At 56.6% G+C, this 22445-nt stretch overlaps 104 pseudogenes; all 104 read left to right on the top strand.

Annotated features, from left to right (window-relative positions):
- Positions 1-10: 10 nt before the first annotated feature.
- LOC136602942 (5S ribosomal RNA) lies at positions 11-129 on the top strand (annotated as a pseudogene).
- Positions 130-209: 80 nt separating this feature from the next.
- Positions 210-328, top strand: LOC136603095 (5S ribosomal RNA; annotated as a pseudogene).
- Positions 329-408: 80 nt separating this feature from the next.
- Positions 409-527, top strand: LOC136603012 (5S ribosomal RNA; annotated as a pseudogene).
- Positions 528-806: 279 nt separating this feature from the next.
- LOC136602941 (5S ribosomal RNA) lies at positions 807-925 on the top strand (annotated as a pseudogene).
- Positions 926-1005: 80 nt separating this feature from the next.
- LOC136603155 (5S ribosomal RNA) lies at positions 1006-1124 on the top strand (annotated as a pseudogene).
- Positions 1125-1204: 80 nt separating this feature from the next.
- Positions 1205-1323, top strand: LOC136603169 (5S ribosomal RNA; annotated as a pseudogene).
- Positions 1324-1602: 279 nt separating this feature from the next.
- On the top strand, positions 1603-1721 carry LOC136602939 (5S ribosomal RNA; annotated as a pseudogene).
- A 279-nt stretch (positions 1722-2000) lies between these two features.
- LOC136602937 (5S ribosomal RNA) lies at positions 2001-2119 on the top strand (annotated as a pseudogene).
- Positions 2120-2199: 80 nt separating this feature from the next.
- LOC136602936 (5S ribosomal RNA) lies at positions 2200-2318 on the top strand (annotated as a pseudogene).
- An 80-nt stretch (positions 2319-2398) lies between these two features.
- LOC136603140 (5S ribosomal RNA) lies at positions 2399-2517 on the top strand (annotated as a pseudogene).
- An 80-nt stretch (positions 2518-2597) lies between these two features.
- On the top strand, positions 2598-2716 carry LOC136603124 (5S ribosomal RNA; annotated as a pseudogene).
- Positions 2717-2796: 80 nt separating this feature from the next.
- On the top strand, positions 2797-2915 carry LOC136603164 (5S ribosomal RNA; annotated as a pseudogene).
- Positions 2916-2995: 80 nt separating this feature from the next.
- On the top strand, positions 2996-3114 carry LOC136603067 (5S ribosomal RNA; annotated as a pseudogene).
- Positions 3115-3194: 80 nt separating this feature from the next.
- On the top strand, positions 3195-3313 carry LOC136602935 (5S ribosomal RNA; annotated as a pseudogene).
- Positions 3314-3592: 279 nt separating this feature from the next.
- LOC136603035 (5S ribosomal RNA) lies at positions 3593-3711 on the top strand (annotated as a pseudogene).
- An 80-nt stretch (positions 3712-3791) lies between these two features.
- Positions 3792-3910, top strand: LOC136602934 (5S ribosomal RNA; annotated as a pseudogene).
- Positions 3911-3990: 80 nt separating this feature from the next.
- Positions 3991-4109, top strand: LOC136603082 (5S ribosomal RNA; annotated as a pseudogene).
- An 80-nt stretch (positions 4110-4189) lies between these two features.
- Positions 4190-4308, top strand: LOC136603066 (5S ribosomal RNA; annotated as a pseudogene).
- An 80-nt stretch (positions 4309-4388) lies between these two features.
- Positions 4389-4507, top strand: LOC136603148 (5S ribosomal RNA; annotated as a pseudogene).
- Positions 4508-4587: 80 nt separating this feature from the next.
- LOC136602933 (5S ribosomal RNA) lies at positions 4588-4706 on the top strand (annotated as a pseudogene).
- An 80-nt stretch (positions 4707-4786) lies between these two features.
- LOC136602932 (5S ribosomal RNA) lies at positions 4787-4905 on the top strand (annotated as a pseudogene).
- Positions 4906-4985: 80 nt separating this feature from the next.
- LOC136602931 (5S ribosomal RNA) lies at positions 4986-5104 on the top strand (annotated as a pseudogene).
- Positions 5105-5184: 80 nt separating this feature from the next.
- Positions 5185-5303, top strand: LOC136602930 (5S ribosomal RNA; annotated as a pseudogene).
- An 80-nt stretch (positions 5304-5383) lies between these two features.
- Positions 5384-5502, top strand: LOC136603111 (5S ribosomal RNA; annotated as a pseudogene).
- Positions 5503-5582: 80 nt separating this feature from the next.
- LOC136603157 (5S ribosomal RNA) lies at positions 5583-5701 on the top strand (annotated as a pseudogene).
- Positions 5702-5781: 80 nt separating this feature from the next.
- Positions 5782-5900, top strand: LOC136603034 (5S ribosomal RNA; annotated as a pseudogene).
- Positions 5901-5980: 80 nt separating this feature from the next.
- Positions 5981-6099, top strand: LOC136602928 (5S ribosomal RNA; annotated as a pseudogene).
- Positions 6100-6179: 80 nt separating this feature from the next.
- On the top strand, positions 6180-6298 carry LOC136603081 (5S ribosomal RNA; annotated as a pseudogene).
- Positions 6299-6378: 80 nt separating this feature from the next.
- LOC136603065 (5S ribosomal RNA) lies at positions 6379-6497 on the top strand (annotated as a pseudogene).
- Positions 6498-6577: 80 nt separating this feature from the next.
- Positions 6578-6696, top strand: LOC136602927 (5S ribosomal RNA; annotated as a pseudogene).
- Positions 6697-6776: 80 nt separating this feature from the next.
- LOC136603046 (5S ribosomal RNA) lies at positions 6777-6895 on the top strand (annotated as a pseudogene).
- An 80-nt stretch (positions 6896-6975) lies between these two features.
- On the top strand, positions 6976-7094 carry LOC136602925 (5S ribosomal RNA; annotated as a pseudogene).
- Positions 7095-7174: 80 nt separating this feature from the next.
- On the top strand, positions 7175-7293 carry LOC136603093 (5S ribosomal RNA; annotated as a pseudogene).
- Positions 7294-7373: 80 nt separating this feature from the next.
- Positions 7374-7492, top strand: LOC136602999 (5S ribosomal RNA; annotated as a pseudogene).
- Positions 7493-7771: 279 nt separating this feature from the next.
- Positions 7772-7890, top strand: LOC136603110 (5S ribosomal RNA; annotated as a pseudogene).
- Positions 7891-7970: 80 nt separating this feature from the next.
- LOC136603154 (5S ribosomal RNA) lies at positions 7971-8089 on the top strand (annotated as a pseudogene).
- Positions 8090-8169: 80 nt separating this feature from the next.
- Positions 8170-8288, top strand: LOC136603168 (5S ribosomal RNA; annotated as a pseudogene).
- Positions 8289-8368: 80 nt separating this feature from the next.
- LOC136603139 (5S ribosomal RNA) lies at positions 8369-8487 on the top strand (annotated as a pseudogene).
- Positions 8488-8567: 80 nt separating this feature from the next.
- LOC136602924 (5S ribosomal RNA) lies at positions 8568-8686 on the top strand (annotated as a pseudogene).
- A 279-nt stretch (positions 8687-8965) lies between these two features.
- On the top strand, positions 8966-9084 carry LOC136602923 (5S ribosomal RNA; annotated as a pseudogene).
- An 80-nt stretch (positions 9085-9164) lies between these two features.
- LOC136602922 (5S ribosomal RNA) lies at positions 9165-9283 on the top strand (annotated as a pseudogene).
- Positions 9284-9363: 80 nt separating this feature from the next.
- Positions 9364-9482, top strand: LOC136603137 (5S ribosomal RNA; annotated as a pseudogene).
- An 80-nt stretch (positions 9483-9562) lies between these two features.
- LOC136603123 (5S ribosomal RNA) lies at positions 9563-9681 on the top strand (annotated as a pseudogene).
- Positions 9682-9761: 80 nt separating this feature from the next.
- Positions 9762-9880, top strand: LOC136603022 (5S ribosomal RNA; annotated as a pseudogene).
- Positions 9881-9960: 80 nt separating this feature from the next.
- Positions 9961-10079, top strand: LOC136603064 (5S ribosomal RNA; annotated as a pseudogene).
- An 80-nt stretch (positions 10080-10159) lies between these two features.
- LOC136602921 (5S ribosomal RNA) lies at positions 10160-10278 on the top strand (annotated as a pseudogene).
- A 279-nt stretch (positions 10279-10557) lies between these two features.
- On the top strand, positions 10558-10676 carry LOC136603033 (5S ribosomal RNA; annotated as a pseudogene).
- Positions 10677-10756: 80 nt separating this feature from the next.
- LOC136602920 (5S ribosomal RNA) lies at positions 10757-10875 on the top strand (annotated as a pseudogene).
- Positions 10876-10955: 80 nt separating this feature from the next.
- Positions 10956-11074, top strand: LOC136603080 (5S ribosomal RNA; annotated as a pseudogene).
- Positions 11075-11153: 79 nt separating this feature from the next.
- Positions 11154-11272, top strand: LOC136603063 (5S ribosomal RNA; annotated as a pseudogene).
- An 80-nt stretch (positions 11273-11352) lies between these two features.
- LOC136602919 (5S ribosomal RNA) lies at positions 11353-11471 on the top strand (annotated as a pseudogene).
- An 80-nt stretch (positions 11472-11551) lies between these two features.
- LOC136602917 (5S ribosomal RNA) lies at positions 11552-11670 on the top strand (annotated as a pseudogene).
- An 80-nt stretch (positions 11671-11750) lies between these two features.
- Positions 11751-11869, top strand: LOC136602916 (5S ribosomal RNA; annotated as a pseudogene).
- Positions 11870-11949: 80 nt separating this feature from the next.
- On the top strand, positions 11950-12068 carry LOC136602915 (5S ribosomal RNA; annotated as a pseudogene).
- An 80-nt stretch (positions 12069-12148) lies between these two features.
- Positions 12149-12267, top strand: LOC136602913 (5S ribosomal RNA; annotated as a pseudogene).
- Positions 12268-12546: 279 nt separating this feature from the next.
- On the top strand, positions 12547-12665 carry LOC136603058 (5S ribosomal RNA; annotated as a pseudogene).
- An 80-nt stretch (positions 12666-12745) lies between these two features.
- On the top strand, positions 12746-12864 carry LOC136603167 (5S ribosomal RNA; annotated as a pseudogene).
- Positions 12865-12944: 80 nt separating this feature from the next.
- LOC136603136 (5S ribosomal RNA) lies at positions 12945-13063 on the top strand (annotated as a pseudogene).
- An 80-nt stretch (positions 13064-13143) lies between these two features.
- On the top strand, positions 13144-13262 carry LOC136602912 (5S ribosomal RNA; annotated as a pseudogene).
- An 80-nt stretch (positions 13263-13342) lies between these two features.
- LOC136602911 (5S ribosomal RNA) lies at positions 13343-13461 on the top strand (annotated as a pseudogene).
- An 80-nt stretch (positions 13462-13541) lies between these two features.
- Positions 13542-13660, top strand: LOC136602910 (5S ribosomal RNA; annotated as a pseudogene).
- An 80-nt stretch (positions 13661-13740) lies between these two features.
- On the top strand, positions 13741-13859 carry LOC136602909 (5S ribosomal RNA; annotated as a pseudogene).
- An 80-nt stretch (positions 13860-13939) lies between these two features.
- On the top strand, positions 13940-14058 carry LOC136603135 (5S ribosomal RNA; annotated as a pseudogene).
- An 80-nt stretch (positions 14059-14138) lies between these two features.
- Positions 14139-14257, top strand: LOC136603122 (5S ribosomal RNA; annotated as a pseudogene).
- An 80-nt stretch (positions 14258-14337) lies between these two features.
- On the top strand, positions 14338-14456 carry LOC136603021 (5S ribosomal RNA; annotated as a pseudogene).
- An 80-nt stretch (positions 14457-14536) lies between these two features.
- LOC136603141 (5S ribosomal RNA) lies at positions 14537-14655 on the top strand (annotated as a pseudogene).
- Positions 14656-14934: 279 nt separating this feature from the next.
- LOC136603153 (5S ribosomal RNA) lies at positions 14935-15053 on the top strand (annotated as a pseudogene).
- Positions 15054-15133: 80 nt separating this feature from the next.
- On the top strand, positions 15134-15252 carry LOC136603133 (5S ribosomal RNA; annotated as a pseudogene).
- An 80-nt stretch (positions 15253-15332) lies between these two features.
- LOC136603120 (5S ribosomal RNA) lies at positions 15333-15451 on the top strand (annotated as a pseudogene).
- An 80-nt stretch (positions 15452-15531) lies between these two features.
- Positions 15532-15650, top strand: LOC136603020 (5S ribosomal RNA; annotated as a pseudogene).
- Positions 15651-15730: 80 nt separating this feature from the next.
- LOC136603062 (5S ribosomal RNA) lies at positions 15731-15849 on the top strand (annotated as a pseudogene).
- Positions 15850-15929: 80 nt separating this feature from the next.
- LOC136602908 (5S ribosomal RNA) lies at positions 15930-16048 on the top strand (annotated as a pseudogene).
- Positions 16049-16128: 80 nt separating this feature from the next.
- LOC136602906 (5S ribosomal RNA) lies at positions 16129-16247 on the top strand (annotated as a pseudogene).
- Positions 16248-16327: 80 nt separating this feature from the next.
- LOC136602905 (5S ribosomal RNA) lies at positions 16328-16446 on the top strand (annotated as a pseudogene).
- An 80-nt stretch (positions 16447-16526) lies between these two features.
- Positions 16527-16645, top strand: LOC136603092 (5S ribosomal RNA; annotated as a pseudogene).
- An 80-nt stretch (positions 16646-16725) lies between these two features.
- Positions 16726-16844, top strand: LOC136602904 (5S ribosomal RNA; annotated as a pseudogene).
- An 80-nt stretch (positions 16845-16924) lies between these two features.
- LOC136603043 (5S ribosomal RNA) lies at positions 16925-17043 on the top strand (annotated as a pseudogene).
- Positions 17044-17123: 80 nt separating this feature from the next.
- On the top strand, positions 17124-17242 carry LOC136603057 (5S ribosomal RNA; annotated as a pseudogene).
- An 80-nt stretch (positions 17243-17322) lies between these two features.
- LOC136603166 (5S ribosomal RNA) lies at positions 17323-17441 on the top strand (annotated as a pseudogene).
- Positions 17442-17521: 80 nt separating this feature from the next.
- LOC136603132 (5S ribosomal RNA) lies at positions 17522-17640 on the top strand (annotated as a pseudogene).
- Positions 17641-17720: 80 nt separating this feature from the next.
- Positions 17721-17839, top strand: LOC136602903 (5S ribosomal RNA; annotated as a pseudogene).
- Positions 17840-17919: 80 nt separating this feature from the next.
- LOC136602901 (5S ribosomal RNA) lies at positions 17920-18038 on the top strand (annotated as a pseudogene).
- Positions 18039-18118: 80 nt separating this feature from the next.
- Positions 18119-18237, top strand: LOC136603055 (5S ribosomal RNA; annotated as a pseudogene).
- An 80-nt stretch (positions 18238-18317) lies between these two features.
- Positions 18318-18436, top strand: LOC136602900 (5S ribosomal RNA; annotated as a pseudogene).
- Positions 18437-18516: 80 nt separating this feature from the next.
- LOC136603131 (5S ribosomal RNA) lies at positions 18517-18635 on the top strand (annotated as a pseudogene).
- Positions 18636-18715: 80 nt separating this feature from the next.
- LOC136603119 (5S ribosomal RNA) lies at positions 18716-18834 on the top strand (annotated as a pseudogene).
- An 80-nt stretch (positions 18835-18914) lies between these two features.
- LOC136603142 (5S ribosomal RNA) lies at positions 18915-19033 on the top strand (annotated as a pseudogene).
- An 80-nt stretch (positions 19034-19113) lies between these two features.
- LOC136602987 (5S ribosomal RNA) lies at positions 19114-19232 on the top strand (annotated as a pseudogene).
- An 80-nt stretch (positions 19233-19312) lies between these two features.
- Positions 19313-19431, top strand: LOC136602899 (5S ribosomal RNA; annotated as a pseudogene).
- Positions 19432-19511: 80 nt separating this feature from the next.
- Positions 19512-19630, top strand: LOC136603054 (5S ribosomal RNA; annotated as a pseudogene).
- Positions 19631-19710: 80 nt separating this feature from the next.
- On the top strand, positions 19711-19829 carry LOC136602975 (5S ribosomal RNA; annotated as a pseudogene).
- An 80-nt stretch (positions 19830-19909) lies between these two features.
- Positions 19910-20028, top strand: LOC136602898 (5S ribosomal RNA; annotated as a pseudogene).
- Positions 20029-20108: 80 nt separating this feature from the next.
- On the top strand, positions 20109-20227 carry LOC136602897 (5S ribosomal RNA; annotated as a pseudogene).
- An 80-nt stretch (positions 20228-20307) lies between these two features.
- Positions 20308-20426, top strand: LOC136603147 (5S ribosomal RNA; annotated as a pseudogene).
- An 80-nt stretch (positions 20427-20506) lies between these two features.
- On the top strand, positions 20507-20625 carry LOC136603152 (5S ribosomal RNA; annotated as a pseudogene).
- An 80-nt stretch (positions 20626-20705) lies between these two features.
- On the top strand, positions 20706-20824 carry LOC136602895 (5S ribosomal RNA; annotated as a pseudogene).
- An 80-nt stretch (positions 20825-20904) lies between these two features.
- On the top strand, positions 20905-21023 carry LOC136602894 (5S ribosomal RNA; annotated as a pseudogene).
- An 80-nt stretch (positions 21024-21103) lies between these two features.
- On the top strand, positions 21104-21222 carry LOC136602963 (5S ribosomal RNA; annotated as a pseudogene).
- Positions 21223-21302: 80 nt separating this feature from the next.
- Positions 21303-21421, top strand: LOC136603151 (5S ribosomal RNA; annotated as a pseudogene).
- An 80-nt stretch (positions 21422-21501) lies between these two features.
- LOC136603051 (5S ribosomal RNA) lies at positions 21502-21620 on the top strand (annotated as a pseudogene).
- An 80-nt stretch (positions 21621-21700) lies between these two features.
- LOC136602893 (5S ribosomal RNA) lies at positions 21701-21819 on the top strand (annotated as a pseudogene).
- Positions 21820-21899: 80 nt separating this feature from the next.
- On the top strand, positions 21900-22018 carry LOC136603015 (5S ribosomal RNA; annotated as a pseudogene).
- An 80-nt stretch (positions 22019-22098) lies between these two features.
- LOC136602892 (5S ribosomal RNA) lies at positions 22099-22217 on the top strand (annotated as a pseudogene).
- Positions 22218-22297: 80 nt separating this feature from the next.
- On the top strand, positions 22298-22416 carry LOC136603174 (5S ribosomal RNA; annotated as a pseudogene).
- The last annotated feature ends 29 nt before the right edge of the window (positions 22417-22445 follow it).

The following is a 22445-nucleotide window of genomic DNA, read 5'->3' as shown; positions in this document are numbered from 1 at the left end:
AGGAGGAGCTGTCAACGGGCATTCTAAGCTGAATGTGCCTGCTCTCGTCAGATCGCGGCCGCCAGCCAGCTTGAGGCCTGGCAAGTACCAGTATGGGTGACCGGCTGGGAATCCCAGGTCCCGTTGACTTTTAAGGCCGTGAGTAGGTTTCTTTCCGTTTCGGAGGTGCGTTCGCACTGCAGAAAGCCCATAGGAAAGGAGGAGGAGCTGTCAACGGGCATTCTAAGCTGAATGTGCCTGCTCTCGTCAGATCGTGGCCGCCAGCCAGCTTGAGGCCTGGCAAGTACCAGTATGGGTGACCGGCTGGGAATCCCAGGTCCCGTTGACTTTTAAGGCCGTGAGTAGGTTTCTTTCCTTTTCGGAGGTGCGTTCGCACTGCAGAAAGCCCATAGGAAAGGAGGAGGAGCTGTCAACGGGCATTCTAAGCTGAATGTGCCTGCTCTCGTCAGATCGCAGCCGCCAGCCAGCTTGAGGCCTGGCAAGTACCAGTATGGGTGACCGGCTGGGAATCCCAGGTCCCGTTGACTTTTAAGGCCGTGAGTAGGTTTCTTTCCTTTTCGGAGGTGCGTTCGCACTGCAGAAAGCCCATAGGAAAGGAGGAGGAGCTGTCAACGCGCATTCTAAGCTGAATGTGCCTGCTCTCGTCAGATCGCGGCCGCCAGCCAGCTTGAGGCCTGGCAAGTACCAGTATGGGTGACCGGCTGGGAATCCCAAGTCCCGTTGACTTTTAAGGCCGTGAGTAGGTTTCTTTCCTTCTCGGAGGTGCGTTCGCACTGCAGAAAGCCCATAGGAAAGGAGGAGGAGCTGTCAACGGGCATTCTAAGCTGAATGTGCCTGCTCTCGTCAGATCGCGGCCGCCAGCCAGCTTGAGGCCTGGCAAGTACCAGTATGGGTGACCGGCTGGGAATCCCAGGTCCCGTTGACTTTTAAGGCCGTGAGTAGGTTTCTTTCCGTTTCGGAGGTGCGTTCGCACTGCAGAAAGCCCATAGGAAAGGAGGAGGAGCTGTCAACGGGCATTCTAAGCTGAATGAGCCTGCTCTCGTCAGATCGCGGCCGCCAGCCAGCTTGAGGCCTGGCAAGTACCAGTATGGATGACCGGCTGGGAATCCCAGGTCCCGTTGACTTTTAAGGCCGTGAGAAGGTTTCTTTCCTTTTCGGAGGTGCGTTCACACTGCAGAAAGCCCATAGGAAAGGAGGAGGAGCTGTCAACGGGCATTCTAAGCTGAATATGCCTGCTCTCGTCAGATCGCGGCCGCCAGCCAGCTTGAGGTCTGGCAAGTACCAGTATGGGTGACCGGCTGGGAATCCCAGGTCCCGTCGACTTTTAAGGCCGTGAGTAGGTTTCTTTCCTTTTCGGAGGTGCGTTCGCACTGCAGAAAGCCCATAGGAAAGGAGGAGGAGCTGTCAACATGCATTCTAAGCTGAATGTGCCTGCTCTCGTCAGATCGCGGCCGCCAGCCAGCTTGAGGCCTGGCAAGTACCAGTATGGGTGACCGGCTGGGAATCCCAGGTCCCGTTGACTTTTAAGGCCGTGAGTAGGTTTCTTTCCTTTTCGGAGGTGCGTTCGCACTGCAGAAAGCCCATAGGAAAGGAGGAGGAGCTGTCAACGGGCATTCTAAGCTGAATGTGCCTGCTCTCGTCAGATCGCGGCCGCCAGCCAGCTTGAGGCCTGGCAAGTACCAGTATGGGTGACCGGCTGGGAATCCCAGGTCCCGTTGACTTTTAAGGCCGTGAGTAGGTTTCTTTCCTTTTCGGAGGTGCGTTCGCACTGCAGAAAGCCCATAGGAAAGGAGGAGGAGCTGTCAACGGGCATTCTAAGCTGAATGTGCCTGCTCTCGCCAGATCGCGGCCGCCAGCCAGCTTGAGGCCTGGCAAGTACCAGTATGGGTGACCGGCTGGCAATCCCAGGTCCCGTTGACTTTTAAGGCCGTGAGTAGGTTTCTTTCCGTTTCGGAGGTGCGTTCGCACTGCAGAAAGCCCATAGGAAAGGAGGAGGAGCTGTCAACGGGCATTCTAAGCTGAATGTGCCTGCTCTCGTCAGATCGCGGCCGCCAGCCAGCTTGAGGCCTGGCAAGTACCAGTATGGGTGACCGGCTGGGAATCCCAGGTCCCGTTGACTTTTAAGGCCGTGAGTAGGTTTCTTTCCTTTTCGGAGGTGCGTTCGCACTGCAGAAATCCCATAGGAAAGGAGGAGGAGCTGTCAACGGGCATTCTAAGCTGAATGTGCCTGCTCTCGTCAGATCGCGGCCGCCAGCCAGCTTGAGGCCTGGCAAGTACCAGTATGGGTGACCGGCTGGGAATCCCAGGTCCCGTTGACTTTTAAGGCCGTGAGTAGGTTTCTTTCTTTTTCGGAGGTGCGTTCGCACTGCAGAAAGCCCATAGGAAAGGAGGAGGAGCTGTCAACAGGCATTCTAAGCTGAATGTGCCTGCTCTCGTCAGATCGCGGCCGCCAGCCAGCTTGAGGCCTGGCAAGTACCAGTATGGGTGACCGGCTGGGAATCCCAGGTCCCGTTGACTTTTAAGGCCGTGAGTAGGTTTCTTTCCTTTTCGGAGGTGCGTTCGCACTGCAGAAAGCCCATAGGAAAGGAGGAGGAGCTGTCAACGGGCATTCTAAGCTGAATGTGCCTGCTCTTGTCAGATCGCGGCCGCCAGCCAGCTTGAGGCCTGGCAAGTACCAGTATGGGTGACCGGCTGGGAATCCCAGGTCCCGTTGACTTTTAAGGCCGTGAGTAGGTTTCTTTCCGTTTCGGAGGTGCGTTCGCACTGCAGAAAGCCCATAGGAAAGGAGGAGGAGCTGTCAACGGGCATTCTAAGCTGAATGTGCCTGCTCTCGTCAGATCGCGGCCGCCAGCCAGCTTGAGGCCTGGCAAGTACCATTATGGGTGAGCGGCTGGGAATCCCAGGTCCCGTTGACTTTTAAGGCCGTGAGTAGGTTTCTTTCCTTTTCGGAGGTGCGTTTGCACTGCAGAAAGCCCATAGGAAAGGAGGAGGAGCTGTCAACGGGCATTCTAAGCTGAATGTGCCTGCTCTCGTCAGATCGCGGCCGCCAGCCAGCCTGAGGCCTGGCAAGTACCAGTATGGGTGACCGGCTGGGAATTCCAGGTCCCGTTGACTTTTAAGGCCGTGAGTAGGTTTCTTTCCGTTTCGGAGGTGCGTTCGCACTGCAGAAAGCCCATAGGAAAGGAGGAGGAGCTGTCAACGGGCATTCTAAGCTGAATGTGCCTGCTCTCGTCAGATCGCGGCCGCCAGCCAGCTTGAGGCCTGGCAAGTACCAGTATGGGTGACCGGCTGGGAATCCCAGGTCCCGTTGACTTTTAAGGCCGTGAGTAGGTTTCTTTCCTTTTCGGAGGTGCGTTCGCACTGCAGAAAGCCCATAGGAAAGGAGGAGGAGCTGTCAACGGGCATTCTAAGCTGAATGTGCCTGCTCTCGTCAGATCGCGGCCGCCAGCCAGCTTGAGGCCTGGCAAGTACCAGTATGGGTGACCGGCTGGGAATGCCAGGTACGGTTGACTTTTAAAGCCGTGAGTAGGTTTCTTTCCTTTTCGGAGGTGCGTTCGCACTGCAGAAAGCCCATAGGAAAGGAGGAGGAGCTGTCAATGGGCATTCTAAGCTGAATGTGCCTGCTCTCGTCAGATCGCGGCCGCCAGCCAGCTTGAGGCCTGGCAAGTACCAGTATGGGTGACCGGCTGGGAATCCCAGGTCCCGTTGACTTTTAAGGCCGTGAGTAGGTTTCTTTCCTTTTCGGAGGTGCGTTCGCACTGCAGAAAGCCCATAGGAAAGGAGGAGGAGCTGTCAACGGGCATTCTAAGCTGAATGTGCCTGCTCTCGTCAGATCGCGGCCGCCAGCCAGCTTGAGGCCTGGCAAGTACCAGTATGGGTGACCGGCTGGGAATCCCAGGTCCCGTTGACTTTTCAGGCCGTGAGTAGGTTTCTTTCCTTTTCGGAGGTGCGTTCGCACTGCAGAAAGCCCATAGGAAAGGAGGAGGAGCTGTCAACGGGCATTCTAAGCTGAATGTGCCTGCTCTCGTCAGATCGCGGCCGCCAGCCAGCTTGAGGCCTGGCAAGTACCAGTATGGGTGACCGGCTGTGAATCCCAGGTCCCGTTGACTTTTAAGGCCGTGAGTAGGTTTCTTTCCTTTTCGGAGGTGCGTTCGCGCTGCAGAAAGCCCATAGGAAAGGAGGAGGAGCTGTCAACGGGCATTCTAAGCTGAATGTGCCTGCTCTCGTCAGATCGCGGCCGCCAGCCAGCCTGAGGCCTGGCAAGTACCAGTATGGGTGACCGGCTGGGAATTCCAGGTCCCGTTGACTTTTAAGGCCGTGAGTAGGTTTCTTTCCGTTTCGGAGGTGCGTTCGCACTGCAGAAAGCCCATAGGAAAGGAGGAGGAGCTGTCAACGGGCATTCTAAGCTGAATGTGCCTGCTCTCGTCAGATCGCGGCCGCCTGCCAGCTTGAGGCCTGGCAAGTACCAGTATGGGTGACCGGCTGGGAATCCCAGGTCCCGTTGACTTTTAAGGCCGTGAGTAGGTTTCTTTCCTTTTCGGAGGTGCGTTCGCACTGCAGAAAGCCCATAGGAAAGGAGGAGGAGCTGTCAACGGGCATTCTAAGCTGAATGTGCCTGCTCTCGTCAGATCGCGGCCGCCAGCCAGCTTGAGGCCTGGCAAGTACCAGTATGGGTGACCGGCTGGGAATCCCAGGTCCCGTTGACTTTTAAGGCCGTGAGTAGGTTTCTTTCCTTTTCGGAGGTGCGTTCGCACTGCAGAAAGCCCATAGGAAAGGAGGAGGAGCTGTCAACGGGCATTCTAAGCTGAATGTGCCTGCTCTCGTCAGATCGCGGCCGCCAGCCAGCTTGAGGCCTGGCAAGTACCAGTATGGGTGACCGGCTGGGAATCCCAGGTCCCGTTGACTTTTAAGGCCGTGAGTAGGTTTCTTTCCGTTTCGGAGGTGCGTTCGCACTGCAGAAAGCCCATAGGAAAGGAGGAGGAGCTGTCAACGGGCATTCTAAGCTGAATGTGCCTGCTCTCGTCAGATCGCGGCCGCCAGCCAGCTTGAGGCCTGGCAAGTACCAGTATGGGTGACCGGCTGGGAATCCCAGGTCCCGTTGACTTTTTAATCCGTGAGTAGGTTTCTTTCCTTTTCGGAGGTGCGTTCGCACTGCAGAAAGCCCATAGGAAAGGAGGAGGAGCTGTCAACGGGCATTCTAAGCTGAATGTGCCTGCTCTCGTCAGATCGCGGCCGCCAGCCAGCTTGAGGCCTGGCAAGTACCAGTATGGGTGACCGGCTGGGAATCCCAGGTCCCGTTGACTTTTAAGGCCGTGAGTAGGTTTCTTTCCTTTTCGGAGGTGCGTTCGCACTGCAGAAAGCCCATAGGAAAGGAGGAGGAGCTGTCAACGGGCATTCTAAGCTGAATGTGCCTGCTCTCGTCAGATCGCGGCCGCCAGCCAGCTTGAGGCCTAGCAAGTACCAGTATGGGTGACCGGCTGGGAATCCCAGGTCCCGTTGACTTTTCAGGCCGTGAGTAGGTTTCTTTCCTTTTCGGTGGTGCGTTCGCACTGCAGAAAGCCCATAGGAAAGGAGGAGGAGCTGTCAACGTTCATTCTAAGCTGAATGTGCCTGCTCTCGTCAGATCGTGGCCGCCAACCAGCTTGAGGCCTGGCAAGTACCAGTATGGGTGACCGGCTGGGAATCCCAGGTCCCGTTGACTTTTAAGGCCGTGAGTAGGTTTCTTTCCTTTTCGGAGGTGCGTTCGCACTGCAGAAAGCCCATAGGAAAGGAGGAGGAGCTGTCAATGGGCATTCTAAGCTGAATGTGCCTGCTCTCGTCAGATCGCGGCCGCCAGCCAGCTTGAGGCCTGGCAAGTACCAGTATGGGTGACCGGCTGGGAATCCCAGGTCCCGTTGACTTTTAAGGCCGTGAGTAGGTTTCTTTCCTTTTCGGAGGTGCGTTCGCACTGCAGAAAGCCCATAGGAAAGGAGGAGGAGCTGTCAACGGGCATTCTAAGCTGAATGTGCCTGCTCTCGTCAGATCGCGGCCGCCAGCCAGCTTGAGGCCTGGCAAGTACCAGTATGGGTGACCGGCTGGGAATCCCAGGTCCCGTTGACTTTTCAGGCCGTGAGTAGGTTTCTTTCCTTTTCGGAGGTGCGTTCGCACTGCAGAAAGCCCATAGGAAAGGAGGAGGAGCTGTCAACGGGCATTCTAAGCTGAATGTGCCTGCTCTCGTCAGATCGCGGCCGCCAGCCAGCTTGAGGCCTGGCAAGTACCAGTATGGGTGACCGGCTGTGAATCCCAGGTCCCGTTGACTTTTAAGGCCGTGAGTAGGTTTCTTTCCTTTTCGGAGGTGCGTTCGCGCTGCAGAAAGCCCATAGGAAAGGAGGAGGAGCTGTCAACGGGCATTCTAAGCTGAATGTGCCTGCTCTCGTCAGATCGCGGCCGCCAGCCAGCCTGAGGCCTGGCAAGTACCAGTATGGGTGACCGGCTGGGAATTCCAGGTCCCGTTGACTTTTAAGGCCGTGAGTAGGTTTCTTTCCGTTTCGGAGGTGCGTTCGCACTGCAGAAAGCCCATAGGAAAGGAGGAGGAGCTGTCAACGGGCATTCTAAGCTGAATGTGCCTGCTCTCGTCAGATCGCGGCCGCCAGCCAGCTTGAGGCCTGGCAAGTACCAGTATGGGTGACCGGCTGGGAATCCCAGGTCCCGTTGACTTTTAAGGCCGTGAGTAGGTTTCTTTCCTTTTCGGAGGTGCGTTCGCACTGCAGAAAGCCCATAGGAAAGGAGGAGGAGCTGTCAACGGGCATTCTAAGCTGAATGTGCCTGCTCTCGTCAGATCGCGGCCTCCAGCCAGCTTGAGGCCTGGCAAGTACCAGTATGGGTGACCGGCTGGGAATCCCAGGTCCCGTTGACTTTTAAGGCCGTGAGTAGGTTTCTTTCCTTTTCGGAGGTGCGTTCGCACTGCAGAAAGCCCATAGGAAAGGAGGAGGAGCTGTCAACGGGCATTCTAAGCTGAATGTGCCTGCTCTCGTCAGATCGCGGCCGCCAGCCAGCTTGAGGCCTGGCAAGTACCAGTATGGGTGACCGGCTGGGAATCCCAGGTCCCGTTGACTTTTAAGGCCGTGAGTAGGTTTCTTTCCGTTTCGGAGGTGCGTTCGCACTGCAGAAAGCCCATAGGAAAGGAGGAGGAGCTGTCAACGGGCATTCTAAGCTGAATGTGCCTGCTCTCGTCAGATCGTGGCCGCCAGCCAGCTTGAGGCCTGGCAAGTACCAGTATGGGTGACCGGCTGGGAATCCCAGGTCCCGTTGACTTTTAAGGCCGTGAGTAGGTTTCTTTCCTTTTCGGAGGTGCGTTCGCACTGCAGAAAGCCCATAGGAAAGGAGGAGGAGCTGTCAACGGGCATTCTAAGCTGAATGTGCCTGCTCTCGTCAGATCGCAGCCGCCAGCCAGCTTGAGGCCTGGCAAGTACCAGTATGGGTGACCGGCTGGGAATCCCAGGTCCCGTTGACTTTTAAGGCCGTGAGTAGGTTTCTTTCCTTTTCGGAGGTGCGTTCGCACTGCAGAAAGCCCATAGGAAAGGAGGAGGAGCTGTCAACGCGCATTCTAAGCTGAATGTGCCTGCTCTCGTCAGATCGCGGCCGCCAGCCAGCTTGAGGCCTGGCAAGTACCAGTATGGGTGACCGGCTGGGAATCCCAAGTCCCGTTGACTTTTAAGGCCGTGAGTAGGTTTCTTTCCTTCTCGGAGGTGCGTTCGCACTGCAGAAAGCCCATAGGAAAGGAGGAGGAGCTGTCAACGGGCATTCTAAGCTGAATGTGCCTGCTCTCGTCAGATCGCGGCCGCCAGCCAGCTTGAGGCCTGGCAAGTACCAGTATGGGTGACCGGCTGCGAATCCCAGGTCCCGTTGACTTTTAAGGCCGTGAGTAGGTTTCTTTCCGTTTCGGAGGTGCGTTCGCACTGCAGAAAGCCCATAGGAAAGGAGGAGGAGCTGTCAACGGGCATTCTAAGCTGAATGAGCCTGCTCTCGTCAGATCGCGGCCGCCAGCCAGCTTGAGGCCTGGCAAGTACCAGTATGGATGACCGGCTGGGAATCCCAGGTCCCGTTGACTTTTAAGGCCGTGAGAAGGTTTCTTTCCTTTTCGGAGGTGCGTTCACACTGCAGAAAGCCCATAGGAAAGGAGGAGGAGCTGTCAACGGGCATTCTAAGCTGAATATGCCTGCTCTCGTCAGATCGCGGCCGCCAGCCAGCTTGAGGTCTGGCAAGTACCAGTATGGGTGACCGGCTGGGAATCCCAGGTCCCGTCGACTTTTAAGGCCGTGAGTAGGTTTCTTTCCTTTTCGGAGGTGCGTTCGCACTGCAGAAAGCCCATAGGAAAGGAGGAGGAGCTGTCAACAGGCATTCTAAGCTGAATGTGCCTGCTCTCGTCAGATCGCGGCCGCCAGCCAGCTTGAGGCCTGGCAAGTACCAGTATGGGTGACCGGCTGGGAATCCCAGGTCCCGTTGACTTTTAAGGCCGTGAGTAGGTTTCTTTCCTTTTCGGAGGTGCGTTCGCACTGCAGAAAGCCCATAGGAAAGGAGGAGGAGCTGTCAACGGGCATTCTAAGCTGAATGTGCCTGCTCTCGTCAGATCGCGGCCGCCAGCCAGCTTGAGGCCTGGCAAGTACCAGTATGGGTGACCGGCTGGGAATCCCAGGTCCCGTTGACTTTTAAGGCCGTGAGTAGGTTTCTTTCCTTTTCGGAGGTGCGTTCGCACTGCAGAAAGCCCATAGGAAAGGAGGAGGAGCTGTCAACGGGCATTCTAAGCTGAATGTGCCTGCTCTCGCCAGATCGCGGCCGCCAGCCAGCTTGAGGCCTGGCAAGTACCAGTATGGGTGACCGGCTGGCAATCCCAGGTCCCGTTGACTTTTAAGGCCGTGAGTAGGTTTCTTTCCGTTTCGGAGGTGCGTTCGCACTGCAGAAAGCCCATAGGAAAGGAGGAGGAGCTGTCAACGGGCATTCTAAGCTGAATGTGCCTGCTCTCGTCAGATCGCGGCCGCCAGCCAGCTTGAGGCCTGGCAAGTACCAGTATGGGTGACCGGCTGGGAATCCCAGGTCCCGTTGACTTTTAAGGCCGTGAGTAGGTTTCTTTCCTTTTCGGAGGTGCGTTCGCACTGCAGAAATCCCATAGGAAAGGAGGAGGAGCTGTCAACGGGCATTCTAAGCTGAATGTGCCTGCTCTCGTCAGATCGCGGCCGCCAGCCAGCTTGAGGCCTGGCAAGTACCAGTATGGGTGACCGGCTGGGAATCCCAGGTCCCGTTGACTTTTAAGGCCGTGAGTAGGTTTCTTTCTTTTTCGGAGGTGCGTTCGCACTGCAGAAAGCCCATAGGAAAGGAGGAGGAGCTGTCAACAGGCATTCTAAGCTGAATGTGCCTGCTCTCGTCAGATCGCGGCCGCCAGCCAGCTTGAGGCCTGGCAAGTACCAGTATGGGTGACCGGCTGGGAATCCCAGGTCCCGTTGACTTTTAAGGCCGTGAGTAGGTTTCTTTCCTTTTCGGAGGTGCGTTCGCACTGCAGAAAGCCCATAGGAAAGGAGGAGGAGCTGTCAACGGGCATTCTAAGCTGAATGTGCCTGCTCTTGTCAGATCGCGGCCGCCAGCCAGCTTGAGGCCTGGCAAGTACCAGTATGGGTGACCGGCTGGGAATCCCAGGTCCCGTTGACTTTTAAGGCCGTGAGTAGGTTTCTTTCCGTTTCGGAGGTGCGTTCGCACTGCAGAAAGCCCATAGGAAAGGAGGAGGAGCTGTCAACGGGCATTCTAAGCTGAATGTGCCTGCTCTCGTCAGATCGCGGCCGCCAGCCAGCTTGAGGCCTGGCAAGTACCATTATGGGTGACCGGCTGGGAATCCCAGGTCCCGTTGACTTTTAAGGCCGTGAGTAGGTTTCTTTCCTTTTCGGAGGTGCGTTCGCACTGCAGAAAGCCCATAGGAAAGGAGGAGGAGCTGTCAACGGGCATTCTAAGCTGAATGTGCCTGCTCTCGTCAGATCGCGGCCGCCAGCCAGCCTGAGGCCTGGCAAGTACCAGTATGGGTGACCGGCTGGGAATTCCAGGTCCCGTTGACTTTTAAGGCCGTGAGTAGGTTTCTTTCCGTTTCGGAGGTGCGTTCGCACTGCAGAAAGCCCATAGGAAAGGAGGAGGAGCTGTCAACGGGCATTCTAAGCTGAATGTGCCTGCTCTCGTCAGATCGCGGCCGCCAGCCAGCTTGAGGCCTGGCAAGTACCAGTATGGGTGACCGGCTGGGAATCCCAGGTCCCGTTGACTTTTAAGGCCGTGAGTAGGTTTCTTTCCTTTTCGGAGGTGCGTTCGCACTGCAGAAAGCCCATAGGAAAGGAGGAGGAGCTGTCAACGGGCATTCTAAGCTGAATGTGCCTGCTCTCGTCAGATCGCGGCCGCCAGCCAGCTTGAGGCCTGGCAAGTACCAGTATGGGTGACCGGCTGGGAATGCCAGGTACGGTTGACTTTTAAAGCCGTGAGTAGGTTTCTTTCCTTTTCGGAGGTGCGTTCGCACTGCAGAAAGCCCATAGGAAAGGAGGAGGAGCTGTCAATGGGCATTCTAAGCTGAATGTGCCTGCTCTCGTCAGATCGCGGCCGCCAGCCAGCTTGAGGCCTGGCAAGTACCAGTATGGGTGACCGGCTGGGAATCCCAGGTCCCGTTGACTTTTAAGGCCGTGAGTAGGTTTCTTTCCTTTTCGGAGGTGCGTTCGCACTGCAGAAAGCCCATAGGAAAGGAGGAGGAGCTGTCAACGGGCATTCTAAGCTGAATGTGCCTGCTCTCGTCAGATCGCGGCCGCCAGCCAGCTTGAGGCCTGGCAAGTACCAGTATGGGTGACCGGCTGGGAATCCCAGGTCCCGTTGACTTTTCAGGCCGTGAGTAGGTTTCTTTCCTTTTCGGAGGTGCGTTCGCACTGCAGAAAGCCCATAGGAAAGGAGGAGGAGCTGTCAACGGGCATTCTAAGCTGAATGTGCCTGCTCTCGTCAGATCGCGGCCGCCAGCCAGCTTGAGGCCTGGCAAGTACCAGTATGGGTGACCGGCTGTGAATCCCAGGTCCCGTTGACTTTTAAGGCCGTGAGTGGTTTCTTTCCTTTTCGGAGGTGCGTTCGCGCTGCAGAAAGCCCATAGGAAAGGAGGAGGAGCTGTCAACGGGCATTCTAAGCTGAATGTGCCTGCTCTCGTCAGATCGCGGCCGCCAGCCAGCCTGAGGCCTGGCAAGTACCAGTATGGGTGACCGGCTGGGAATTCCAGGTCCCGTTGACTTTTAAGGCCGTGAGTAGGTTTCTTTCCGTTTCGGAGGTGCGTTCGCACTGCAGAAAGCCCATAGGAAAGGAGGAGGAGCTGTCAACGGGCATTCTAAGCTGAATGTGCCTGCTCTCGTCAGATCGCGGCCGCCAGCCAGCTTGAGGCCTGGCAAGTACCAGTATGGGTGACCGGCTGGGAATCCCAGGTCCCGTTGACTTTTAAGGCCGTGAGTAGGTTTCTTTCCTTTTCGGAGGTGCGTTCGCACTGCAGAAAGCCCATAGGAAAGGAGGACGAGCTGTCAACGGGCATTCTAAGCTGAATGTGCCTGCTCTCGTCAGATCGCGGCCGCCAGCCAGCTTGAGGCCTGGCAAGTACCAGTATGGGTGACCGGCTGGGAATCCCAGGTCCCGTTGACTTTTAAGGCCGTGAGTAGGTTTCTTTCCTTTTCGGAGGTGCGTTCGCACTGCAGAAAGCCCATAGGAAAGGAGGAGGAGCTGTCAACGGGCATTCTAAGCTGAATGTGCCTGCTCTCGTCAGATCGCGGCCGCCAGCCAGCTTGAGGCCTGGCAAGTACCAGTATGGGTGACCGGCTGGGAATCCCAGGTCCCGTTGACTTTTAAGGCCGTGAGTAGGTTTCTTTCCGTTTCGGAGGTGCGTTCGCACTGCAGAAAGCCCATAGGAAAGGAGGAGGAGCTGTCAACGGGCATTCTAAGCTGAATGTGCCTGCTCTCGTCAGATCGCGGCCGCCAGCCAGCTTGAGGCCTGGCAAGTACCAGTATGGGTGACCGGCTGGGAATCCCAGGTCCCGTTGACTTTTTAATCCGTGAGTAGGTTTCTTTCCTTTTCGGAGGTGCGTTCGCACTGCAGAAAGCCCATAGGAAAGGAGGAGGAGCTGTCAACGGGCATTCTAAGCTGAATGTGCCTGCTCTCGTCAGATCGCGGCCGCCAGCCAGCTTGAGGCCTGGCAAGTACCAGTATGGGTGACCGGCTGGGAATCCCAGGTCCCGTTGACTTTTAAGGCCGTGAGTAGGTTTCTTTCCTTTTCGGAGGTGCGTTCGCACTGCAGAAAGCCCATAGGAAAGGAGGAGGAGCTGTCAACGGGCATTCTAAGCTGAATGTGCCTGCTCTCGTCAGATCGCAGCCGCCAGCCAGCTTGAGGCCTGGCAAGTACCAGTATTGGTGACCGGCTGCGAATCCCAGGTCCCGTTGACTTTTAAGGCCGTGAGTAGGTTTCTTTCCGTTTCGGAGGTGCGTTCGCACTGCAGAAAGCCCATAGGAAAGGAGGAGGAGCTGTCAACGGGCATTCTAAGCTGAATGTGCCTGCTCTCGTCAGATCGCGGCCGCCAGCCAGCTTGAGGCCTGGCAAGTACCAGTATGGATGACCGGCTGGGAATCCCAGGTCCCGTTGACTTTTAAGGCCGTGAGAAGGTTTCTTTCCTTTTCGGAGGTGCGTTCACACTGCACAAAGCCCATAGGAAAGGAGGAGGAGCTGTCAACGGGCATTCTAAGCTGAATATGCCTGCTCTCGTCAGATCGCGGCCGCCAGCCAGCTTGAGGTCTGGCAAGTACCAGTATGGGTGACCGGCTGGGAATCCCAGGTCCCGTCGACTTTTAAGGCCGTGAGTAGGTTTCTTTCCTTTTCGGAGGTGCGTTCGCACTGCAGAAAGCCCATAGGAAAGGAGGAGGAGCTGTCAACAGGCATTCTAAGCTGAATGTGCCTGCTCTCGTCAGATCGCGGCCGCCAGCCAGCTTGAGGCCTGGCAAGTACCAGTATGGGTGACCGGCTGGGAATCCCAGGTCCCGTTGACTTTTAAGGCCGTGAGTAGGTTTCTTTCCTTTTCGGAGGTGCGTTCGCACTGCAGAAAGCCCATAGGAAAGGAGGAGGAGCTGTCAACGGGCATTCTAAGCTGAATGTGCCTGCTCTCGTCAGATCGCGGCCGCCAGCCAGCTTGAGGCCTGGCAAGTACCAGTATGGGTGACCGGCTGGGAATCCCAGGTCCCGTTGACTTTTAAGGCCGTGAGTAGGTTTCTTTCCTTTTCGGAGGTGCGTTCGCACTGCAGAAAGCCCATAGGAAAGGAGGAGGAGCTGTCAACGGGCATTCTAAGCTGAATGTGCCTGCTCTCGTCAGATCGCGGCCGCCAGCCAGCTTGAGGCCTGGCAAGTACCAGTATGGGTGACCGGCTGGGAATCCCAGGTCCCGTTGACTTTTAAGGCCGTGAGTAGGTTTCTTTCCGTTTCGGAGGTGCGTTCGCACTGCAGAAAGCCCATAGGAAAGGAGGAAGAGCTGTCAACGGGCATTCTAAGCTGAATGTGCCTGCTCTCGTCAGATCGCGGCCGCCAGCCAGCTTGAGGCCTGGCAAGTACCAGTATGGGTGACCGGCTGGGAATCCCAGGTCCCGTTGACTTTTACGGCCGTGAGTAGGTTTCTTTCCTTTTCGGAGGTGCGTTCGCACTGCAGAAATCCCATAGGAAAGGAGGAGGAGCTGTCAACGGGCATTCTAAGCTGAATGTGCCTGCTCTCGTCAGATCGCGGCCGCCAGCCAGCTTGAGGCCTGGCAAGTACCAGTATGGGTGACCGGCTGGGAATCCCAGGTCCCGTTGACTTTTAAGGCCGTGAGTAGGTTTCTTTCCTTTTCGGAGGTGCGTTCGCACTGCAGAAAGCCCATAGGAAAGGAGGAGGAGCTGTCAACAGGCATTCTAAGCTGAATGTGCCTGCTCTCGTCAGATCGCGGCCGCCAGCCAGCTTGAGGCCTGGCAAGTACCAGTATGGGTGACCGGCTGGGAATCCCAGGTCCCGTTGACTTTTAAGGCCGTGAGTAGGTTTCTTTCCTTTTCGGAGGTGCGTTCGCACTGCAGAAAGCCCATAGGAAAGGAGGAGGAGCTGTCAACGGGCATTCTAAGCTGAATGTGCCTGCTCTTGTCAGATCGCGGCCGCCAGCCAGCTTGAGGCCTGGCAAGTACCAGTATGGGTGACCGGCTGGGAATCCCAGGTCCCGTTGACTTTTAAGGCCGTGAGTAGGTTTCTTTCCGTTTCGGAGGTGCGTTCGCACTGCAGAAAGCCCATAGGAAAGGAGGAGGAGCTGTCAACGGGCATTCTAAGCTGAATGTGCCTGCTCTCGTCAGATCGCGGCCGCCAGCCAGCTTGAGGCCTGGCAAGTACCATTATGGGTGACCGGCTGGGAATCCCAGGTCCCGTTGACTTTTAAGGCCGTGAGTAGGTTTCTTTCCTTTTCGGAGGTGCGTTCGCACTGCAGAAAGCCCATAGGAAAGGAGGAGGAGCTGTCAACGCGCATTCTAAGCTGAATGTGCCTGCTCTCGTCAGATCGCGGCCGCCAGCCAGCTTGAGGCCTGGCAAGTACCAGTATGGGTGACCGGCTGGGAATTCCAGGTCCCGTTGACTTTTAAGGCCGTGAGTAGGTTTCTTTCCGTTTCGGAGGTGCGTTCGCACTGCAGAAAGCCCATAGGAAAGGAGGAGGAGCTGTCAACGCGCATTCTAAGCTGAATGTGCCTGCTCTCGTCAGATCGCGGCCGCCAGCCAGCCTGAGGCCTGGCAAGTACCAGTATGGGTGACCGGCTGGGAATTCCAGGTCCCGTTGACTTTTAAGGCCATGAGTAGGTTTCTTTCCGTTTCGGAGGTGCGTTCGCACTGCAGAAAGCCCATAGGAAAGGAGGAGGAGCTGTCAACGCGCATTCTAAGCTGAATGTGCCTGCTCTCGTCAGATCGCGGCCGCCAGCCAGCTTGAGGCCTGGCAAGTACCAGTATGGGTGACCGGCTGGGAATCCCAGGTCCCGTTGACTTTTAAGGCCGTGAGTAGGTTTCTTTCCTTTTCGGAGGTGCGTTCGCACTGCAGAAAGCCCATAGGAAAGGAGGAGGAGCTGTCAACAGGCATTCTAAGCTGAATGTGCCTGCTCTCGTCAGATCGCGGCCGCCAGCCAGCTTGAGGCCTGGCAAGTACCAGTATGGGTGACCGGCTGGGAATCCCAGGTCCCGTTGACTTTTAAGGCCGTGAGTAGGTTTCTTTCCTTTTCGGAGGTGCGTTCGCACTGCAGAAAGCCCATAGGAAAGGAGGAGGAGCTGTCAACGGGCATTCTAAGCTGAATGTGCCTGCTCTTGTCAGATCGCGGCCGCCAGCCAGCTTGAGGCCTGGCAAGTACCAGTATGGGTGACCGGCTGGGAATCCCAGGTCCCGTTGACTTTTAAGGCCGTGAGTAGGTTTCTTTCCGTTTCGGAGGTGCGTTCGCACTGCAGAAAGCCCATAGGAAAGGAGGAGGAGCTGTCAACGGGCATTCTAAGCTGAATGTGCCTGCTCTCGTCAGATCGCGGCCGCCAGCCAGCTTGAGGCCTGGCAAGTACCATTATGGGTGACCGGCTGGGAATCCCAGGTCCCGTTGACTTTTAAGGCCGTGAGTAGGTTTCTTTCCTTTTCGGAGGTGCGTTCGCACTGCAGAAAGCCCATAGGAAAGGAGGAGGAGCTGTCAACGGGCATTCTAAGCTGAATGTGCCTGCTCTCGTCAGATCGCGGCCGCCAGCCAGCCTGAGGCCTGGCAAGTACCAGTATGGGTGACCGGCTGGGAATTCCAGGTCCCGTTGACTTTTAAGGCCGTGAGTAGGTTTCTTTCCGTTTCGGAGGTGCGTTCGCACTGCAGAAAGCCCATAGGAAAGGAGGAGGAGCTGTCAACGGGCATTCTAAGCTGAATGTGCCTGCTCTCGTCAGATCGCGGCCGCCAGCCAGCTTGAGGCCTGGCAAGTACCAGTATGGGTGACCGGCTGGGAATCCCAGGTCCCGTTGACTTTTAAGGCCGTGAGTAGGTTTCTTTCCTTTTCGGAGGTGCGTTCGCACTGCAGAAAGCCCATAGGAAAGGAGGAGGAGCTGTCAACGGGCATTCTAAGCTGAATGTGCCTGCTCTCGTCAGATCGCGGCCGCCAGCCAGCTTGAGGCCTGGCAAGTACCAGTATGGGTGACCGGCTGGGAATCCCAGGTCCCGTTGACTTTTAAGGCCGTGAGTAGGTTTCTTTCCTTTTCGGAGGTGCGTTCGCACTGCAGAAAGCCCATAGGAAAGGAGGAGGAGCTGTCAACGGGCATTCTAAGCTGAATGTGCCTGCTCTCGTCAGATCGCGGCCGCCAGCCAGCTTGAGGCCTGGCAAGTACCAGTATGGGTGACCGGCTGGGAATCCCAGGTCCCGTTGACTTTTAAGGCCGTGAGTAGGTTTCTTTCCGTTTCGGAGGTGCGTTCGCACTGCAGAAAGCCCATAGGAAAGGAGGAGGAGCTGTCAACGGGCATTCTAAGCTGAATGTGCCTGCTCTCGTCAGATCGTGGCCGCCAGCCAGCTTGAGGCCTGGCAAGTACCAGTATGGGTGACCGGCTGGGAATCCCAGGTCCCGTTGACTTTTAAGGCCGTGAGTAGGTTTCTTTCCTTTTCGGAGGTGCGTTCGCACTGCAGAAAGCCCATAGGAAAGGAGGAGGAGCTGTCAACGGGCATTCTAAGCTGAATGTGCCTGCTCTCGTCAGATCGCGGCCGCCAGCCAGCTTGAGGCCTGGCAAGTACCAGTATGGGTGACCGGCTGGGAATCCCAGGTCCCGTTGACTTTTAAGGCCGTGAGTAGGTTTCTTTCCTTTTCGGAGGTGCGTTCGCACTGCAGAAAGCCCATAGGAAAGGAGGAGGAGCTGTCAACGGGCATTCTAAGCTGAATGTGCCTGCTCTCGTCAGATCGCAGCCGCCAGCCAGCTTGAGGCCTGGCAAGTACCAGTATGGGTGACCGGCTGCGAATCCCAGGTCCCGTTGACTTTTAAGGCCGTGAGTAGGTTTCTTTCCGTTTCGGAGGTGCGTTCGCACTGCAGAAAGCCCATAGGAAAGGAGGAGGAGCTGTCAACGGGCATTCTAAGCTGAATGTGCCTGCTCTCGTCAGATCGCGGCCGCCAGCCAGCTTGAGGCCTGGCAAGTACCAGTATGGATGACCGGCTGGGAATCCCAGGTCCCGTTGACTTTTAAGGCCGTGAGTAGGTTTCTTTCCTTTTCGGAGGTGCGTTCACACTGCAGAAAGCCCATAGGAAAGGAGGAGGAGCTGTCAACGGGCATTCTAAGCTGAATATGCCTGCTCTCGTCAGATCGCGGCCGCCAGCCAGCTTGAGGTCTGGCAAGTACCAGTATGGGTGACCGGCTGGGAATCCCAGGTCCCGTCGACTTTTAAGGCCGTGAGTAGGTTTCTTTCCTTTTCGGAGGTGCGTTCGCACTGCAGAAAGCCCATAGGAAAGGAGGAGGAGCTGTCAACAGGCATTCTAAGCTGAATGTGCCTGCTCTCGTCAGATCGCGGCCGCCAGCCAGCTTGAGGCCTGGCAAGTACCAGTATGGGTGACCGGCTGGGAATCCCAGGTCCCGTTGACTTTTAAGGCCGTGAGTAGGTTTCTTTCCTTTTCGGAGGTGCGTTCGCACTGCAGAAAGCCCATAGGAAAGGAGGAGGAGCTGTCAACGGGCATTCTAAGCTGAATGTGCCTGCTCTCGTCAGATCGCGGCCGCCAGCCAGCTTGAGGCCTGGCAAGTACCAGTATGGGTGACCGGCTGGGAATCCCAGGTCCCGTTGACTTTTCAGGCCGTGAGTAGGTTTCTTTCCTTTTCGGAGGTGCGTTCGCACTGCAGAAAGCCCATAGGAAAGGAGGAGGAGCTGTCAACGGGCATTCTAAGCTGAATGTGCCTGCTCTCGTCAGATCGCGGCCGCCAGCCAGCTTGAGGCCTGGCAAGTACCAGTATGGGTGACCGGCTGGGAATCCCAGGTCCCGTTGACTTTTAAGGCCGTGAGTAGGTTTCTTTCCGTTTCGGAGGTGCGTTCGCACTGCAGAAAGCCCATAGGAAAGGAGGAGGAGCTGTCAACGGGCTTTCTAAGCTGAATGTGCCTGCTCTCGTCAGATCGCGGCCGCCAGCCAGCTTGAGGCCTGGCAAGTACCAGTATGGGTGACCGGCTGGGAATCCCAGGTCCCGTTGACTTTTAAGGCCGTGAGTAGGTTTCTTTCCTTTTCGGAGGTGCGTTCGCACTGCAGAAATCCCATAGGAAAGGAGGAGGAGCTGTCAACGGGCATTCTAAGCTGAATGTGCCTGCTCTCGTCAGATCGCGGCCGCCAGCCAGCTTGAGGCCTGGCAAGTACCAGTATGGGTGACCGGCTGGGAATCCCAGGTCCCGTTGACTTTTAAGGCCGTGAGTAGGTTTCTTTCCTTTTCGGAGGTGCGTTCGCACTGCAGAAAGCCCATAGGAAAGGAGGAGGAGCTGTCAACAGGCATTCTAAGCTGAATGTGCCTGCTCTCGTCAGATCGCGGCCGCCAGCCAGCTTGAGGCCTGGCAAGTACCAGTATGGGTGACCGGCTGGGAATCCCAGGTCCCGTTGACTTTTAAGGCCGTGAGTAGGTTTCTTTCCTTTTCGGAGGTGCGTTCGCACTGCAGAAAGCCCATAGGAAAGGAGGAGGAGCTGTCAACGGGCATTCTAAGCTGAATGTGCCTGCTCTTGTCAGATCGCGGCCGCCAGCCAGCTTGAGGCCTGGCAAGTACCAGTATGGGTGACCGGCTGGGAATCCCAGGTCCCGTTGACTTTTAAGGCCGTGAGTAGGTTTCTTTCCGTTTCGGAGGTGCGTTCGCACTGCAGAAAGCCCATAGGAAAGGAGGAGGAGCTGTCAACGGGCATTCTAAGCTGAATGTGCCTGCTCTCGTCAGATCGCGGCCGCCAGCCAGCTTGAGGCCTGGCAAGTACCATTATGGGTGACCGGCTGGGAATCCCAGGTCCCATTGACTTTTAAGGCCGTGAGTAGGTTTCTTTACTTTTCGGAGGTGCGTTCGCACTGCAGAAAGCCCATAGGAAAGGAGGAGGAGCTGTCAACGGGCATTCTAAGCTGAATGTGCCTGCTCTCGTCAGATCGCAGCCGCCAGCCAGCTTGAGGCCTGGCAAGTACCAGTATGGGTGACCGGCTGGGAATCCCAGGTCCCGTTGACTTTTAAGGCCGTGAGTAGGTTTCTTTCCTTTTCGGAGGTGCGTTCGCACTGCAGAAAGCCCATAGGAAAGGAGGAGGAGCTGTCAACGGGCATTCTAAGCTGAATGTGCCTGCTCTCGTCAGATCGCGGCCGCCAGCCAGCTTGAGGCCTGGCAAGTACCAGTATGGGTGACCGGCTGGGAATCCCAGGTCCCGTTGACTTTTAAGGCCGTGAGTAGGTTTCTTTCCGTTTCGGAGGTGCGTTCGCACTGCAGAAAGCCCATAGGAAAGGAGGAGGAGCTGTCAACGGGCATTCTAAGCTGAATTTGCCTGCTCTCGTCAGATCGCGGCCGCCAGCCAGCTTGAGGCCTGGCAAGTACCAGTATGGGTGACCGGCTGGGAATCCCAGGTCCCGTTGACTTTTAAGGCCGTGAGTAGGTTTCTTTCCTTTTCGGAGGTGCGTTCGCACTGCAGAAAGCCCATAGGAAAGGAGGAGGAGCTGTCAACGGGCATTCTAAGCTGAATGTGCCTGCTCTCGTCAGATCGCAGCCGCCAGCCAGCTTGAGGCCTGGCAAGTACCAGTATGGGTGACCGGCTGGGAATCCCAGGTCCCGTTGACTTTTAAGGCCGTGAGTAGGTTTCTTTCCTTTTCGGAGGTGCGTTCGCACTGCAGAAAGCCCATAGGAAAGGAGGAGGAGCTGTCAACGGGCATTCTAAGCTGAATGTGCCTGCTCTCGTCAGATCGCGGCCGCCAGCCAGCTTGAGGCCTGGCAAGTACCAGTATGGGTGACCGGCTGGGAATCCCAGGTCCCGTTGACTTTTAAGGCCGTGAGTAGGTTTCTTTCCTTTTCGGAGGTGCGTTCGCACTGCAGAAAGCCCATAGGAAAGGAGGAGGAGCTGTCAACGGGCATTCTAAGCTGAATGTGCCTGCTCTCGTCAGATCGCGGCCGCCAGCCAGCTTGAGGCCTGGCAAGTACCAGTATGGGTGACCGGCTGGGAATCCCAGGTCCCGTTGACTTTTCAGGCCGTGAGTAGGTTTCTTTCCTTTTCGGAGGTGCGTTCGCACTGCAGAAAGCCCATAGGAAAGGAGGAGGATCTGTCAACGGGCATTCTAAGCTGAATGTGCCTGCTCTCGTCAGATCGCGGCCGCCCGCCAGCTTGAGGCCTGGCAAGTACCAGTATGGGTGACCGGCTGGGAATCCCAGGTCCCGTTGACTTTTAAGGCCGTGAGTAGGTTTCTTTCCTTTTCGGAGGTGCGTTCGCACTGCAGAAAGCCCATAGGAAAGGAGGAGGAGCTGTCAACGCGCATTCTAAGCTGAATGTGCCTGCTCTCGTCAGATCGCGGCCGCCAGCCAGCTTGAGGCCTGGCAAGTACCAGTATGGGTGACCGGCTGGGAATCCCAGGTCCCGTTGACTTTTAAGGCCGTGAGTAGGTTTCTTTCCTTTTCGGAGGTGCGTTCGCACTGCAGAAAGCCCATAGGAAAGGAGGAGGAGCTGTCAACGGGCATTCTAAGCTGAATGTGCCTGCTCTCGTCAGATCGCGGCCGCCAGCCAGCTTGAGGCCTGGCAAGTACCAGTATGGGTGACCGGCTGGGAATCCCAGGTCCCGTTGACTTTTCAGGCCGTGAGTAGGTTTCTTTCCTTTTCGGAGGTGCGTTCGCACTGCAGAAAGCCCATAGGAAAGGAGGAGGAGCTGTCAACGGGCATTCTAAGCTGAATGTGCCTGCTCTCGTCAGATCGCGGCCGCCAGCCAGCTTGAGGCCTGGCAAGTACCAGTATGGGTGACCGGCTGGGAATCCCAGGTCCCGTTGACTTTTAAGGCCGTGAGTAGGTTTCTTTCCTTTTCGGAGGTGCGTTCGCACTGCAGAAAGCCCATAGGAAAGGAGGAGGAGCTGTCAACGGGCATTCTAAGCTGAATGTGCCTGCTCTCGTCAGATCGCAGCCGCCAGCCAGCTTGAGGCCTGGCAAGTACCAGTATGGGTGACCGGCTGGGAATCCCAGGTCCCGTTGACTTTTAAGGCCGTGAGTAGGTTTCTTTCCTTTTCGGAGGTGCGTTCGCACTGCAGAAAGCCCATAGGAAAGGAGGAGGAGCTGTCAACGCGCATTCTAAGCTGAATGTGCCTGCTCTCGTCAGATCGCGGCCGCCAGCCAGCTTGAGGCCTGGCAAGTACCAGTATGGGTGACCGGCTGGGAATCCCAGGTCCCGTTGACTTTTAAGGCCGTGAGTAGGTTTCTTTCCTTTTCGGAGGTGCGTTCGCACTGCAGAAAGCCCATAGGAAAGGAGGAGGAGCTGTCAACAGGCATTCTAAGCTGAATGTGCCTGCTCTCGTCAGATCGCAGCCGCCAGCCAGCTTGAGGCCTGGCAAGTACCAGTATGGGTGACCGGCTGGGAATCCCAGGTCCCGTTGACTTTTAAGGCCGTGAGTAGGTTTCTTTCCTTTTCGGAGGTGCGTTCGCACTGCAGAAAGCCCATAGGAAAGGAGGAGGAGCTGTCAACGGGCATTCTAAGCTGAATGTGCCTGCTCTCGTCAGATCGCGGCCGCCAGCCAGCTTGAGGCCTGGCAAGTACCAGTATGGGTGACCGGCTGGGAATCCCAGGTCCCGTTGACTTTTAAGGCCGTGAGTAGGTTTCTTTCCGTTTCGGAGGTGCGTTCGCACTGCAGAAAGCCCATAGGAAAGGAGGAGGAGCTGTCAACGGGCATTCTAAGCTGAATGTGCCTGCTCTCGTCAGATCGCGGCCGCCAGCCAGCTTGAGGCCTGGCAAGTACCAGTGTGGGTGACCGGCTGGGAATCCCAGGTCCCGTTGACTTTTAAGGCCGTGAGTAGGTTTCTTTCCTTTTCGGAGGTGCGTTCGCACTGCAGAAAGCCCATAGGAAAGGAGGAGGAGCTGTCAACGGGCATTCTAAGCTGAATGTGCCTGCTCTCGTCAGATCGCGGCCGCCAGCCAGCTTGAGGCCTGGCAAGTACCAGTATGGGTGACCGGCTGGGAATCCCAGGTCCCGTTGACTTTTAAGGCCGTGAGTAGGTTTCTTTCCTTTTCGGAGGTGCGTTCGCACTGCAGAAAGCCCATAGGAAAGGAGGAGGAGCTGTCAACAGGCATTCTAAGCTGAATGTGCCTGCTCTCGTCAGATCGCGGCCGCCAGCCAGCTTGAGGCCTGGCAAGTACCAGTGTGGGTGACCGGCTGGGAATCCCAGGTCCCGTTGTCTTTTAAGGCCGTGAGTAGGTTTCTTTCCTT

This window comes from Eleutherodactylus coqui, unplaced genomic scaffold (assembly GCF_035609145.1).
Source record: "Eleutherodactylus coqui strain aEleCoq1 unplaced genomic scaffold, aEleCoq1.hap1 HAP1_SCAFFOLD_528, whole genome shotgun sequence".
Lineage (NCBI taxonomy): Eukaryota > Metazoa > Chordata > Amphibia > Anura > Eleutherodactylidae > Eleutherodactylus > Eleutherodactylus coqui.
Note: the sequence above shows the minus strand (reverse complement) of the source record. Positions and strands in the feature narration are given on the sequence as shown.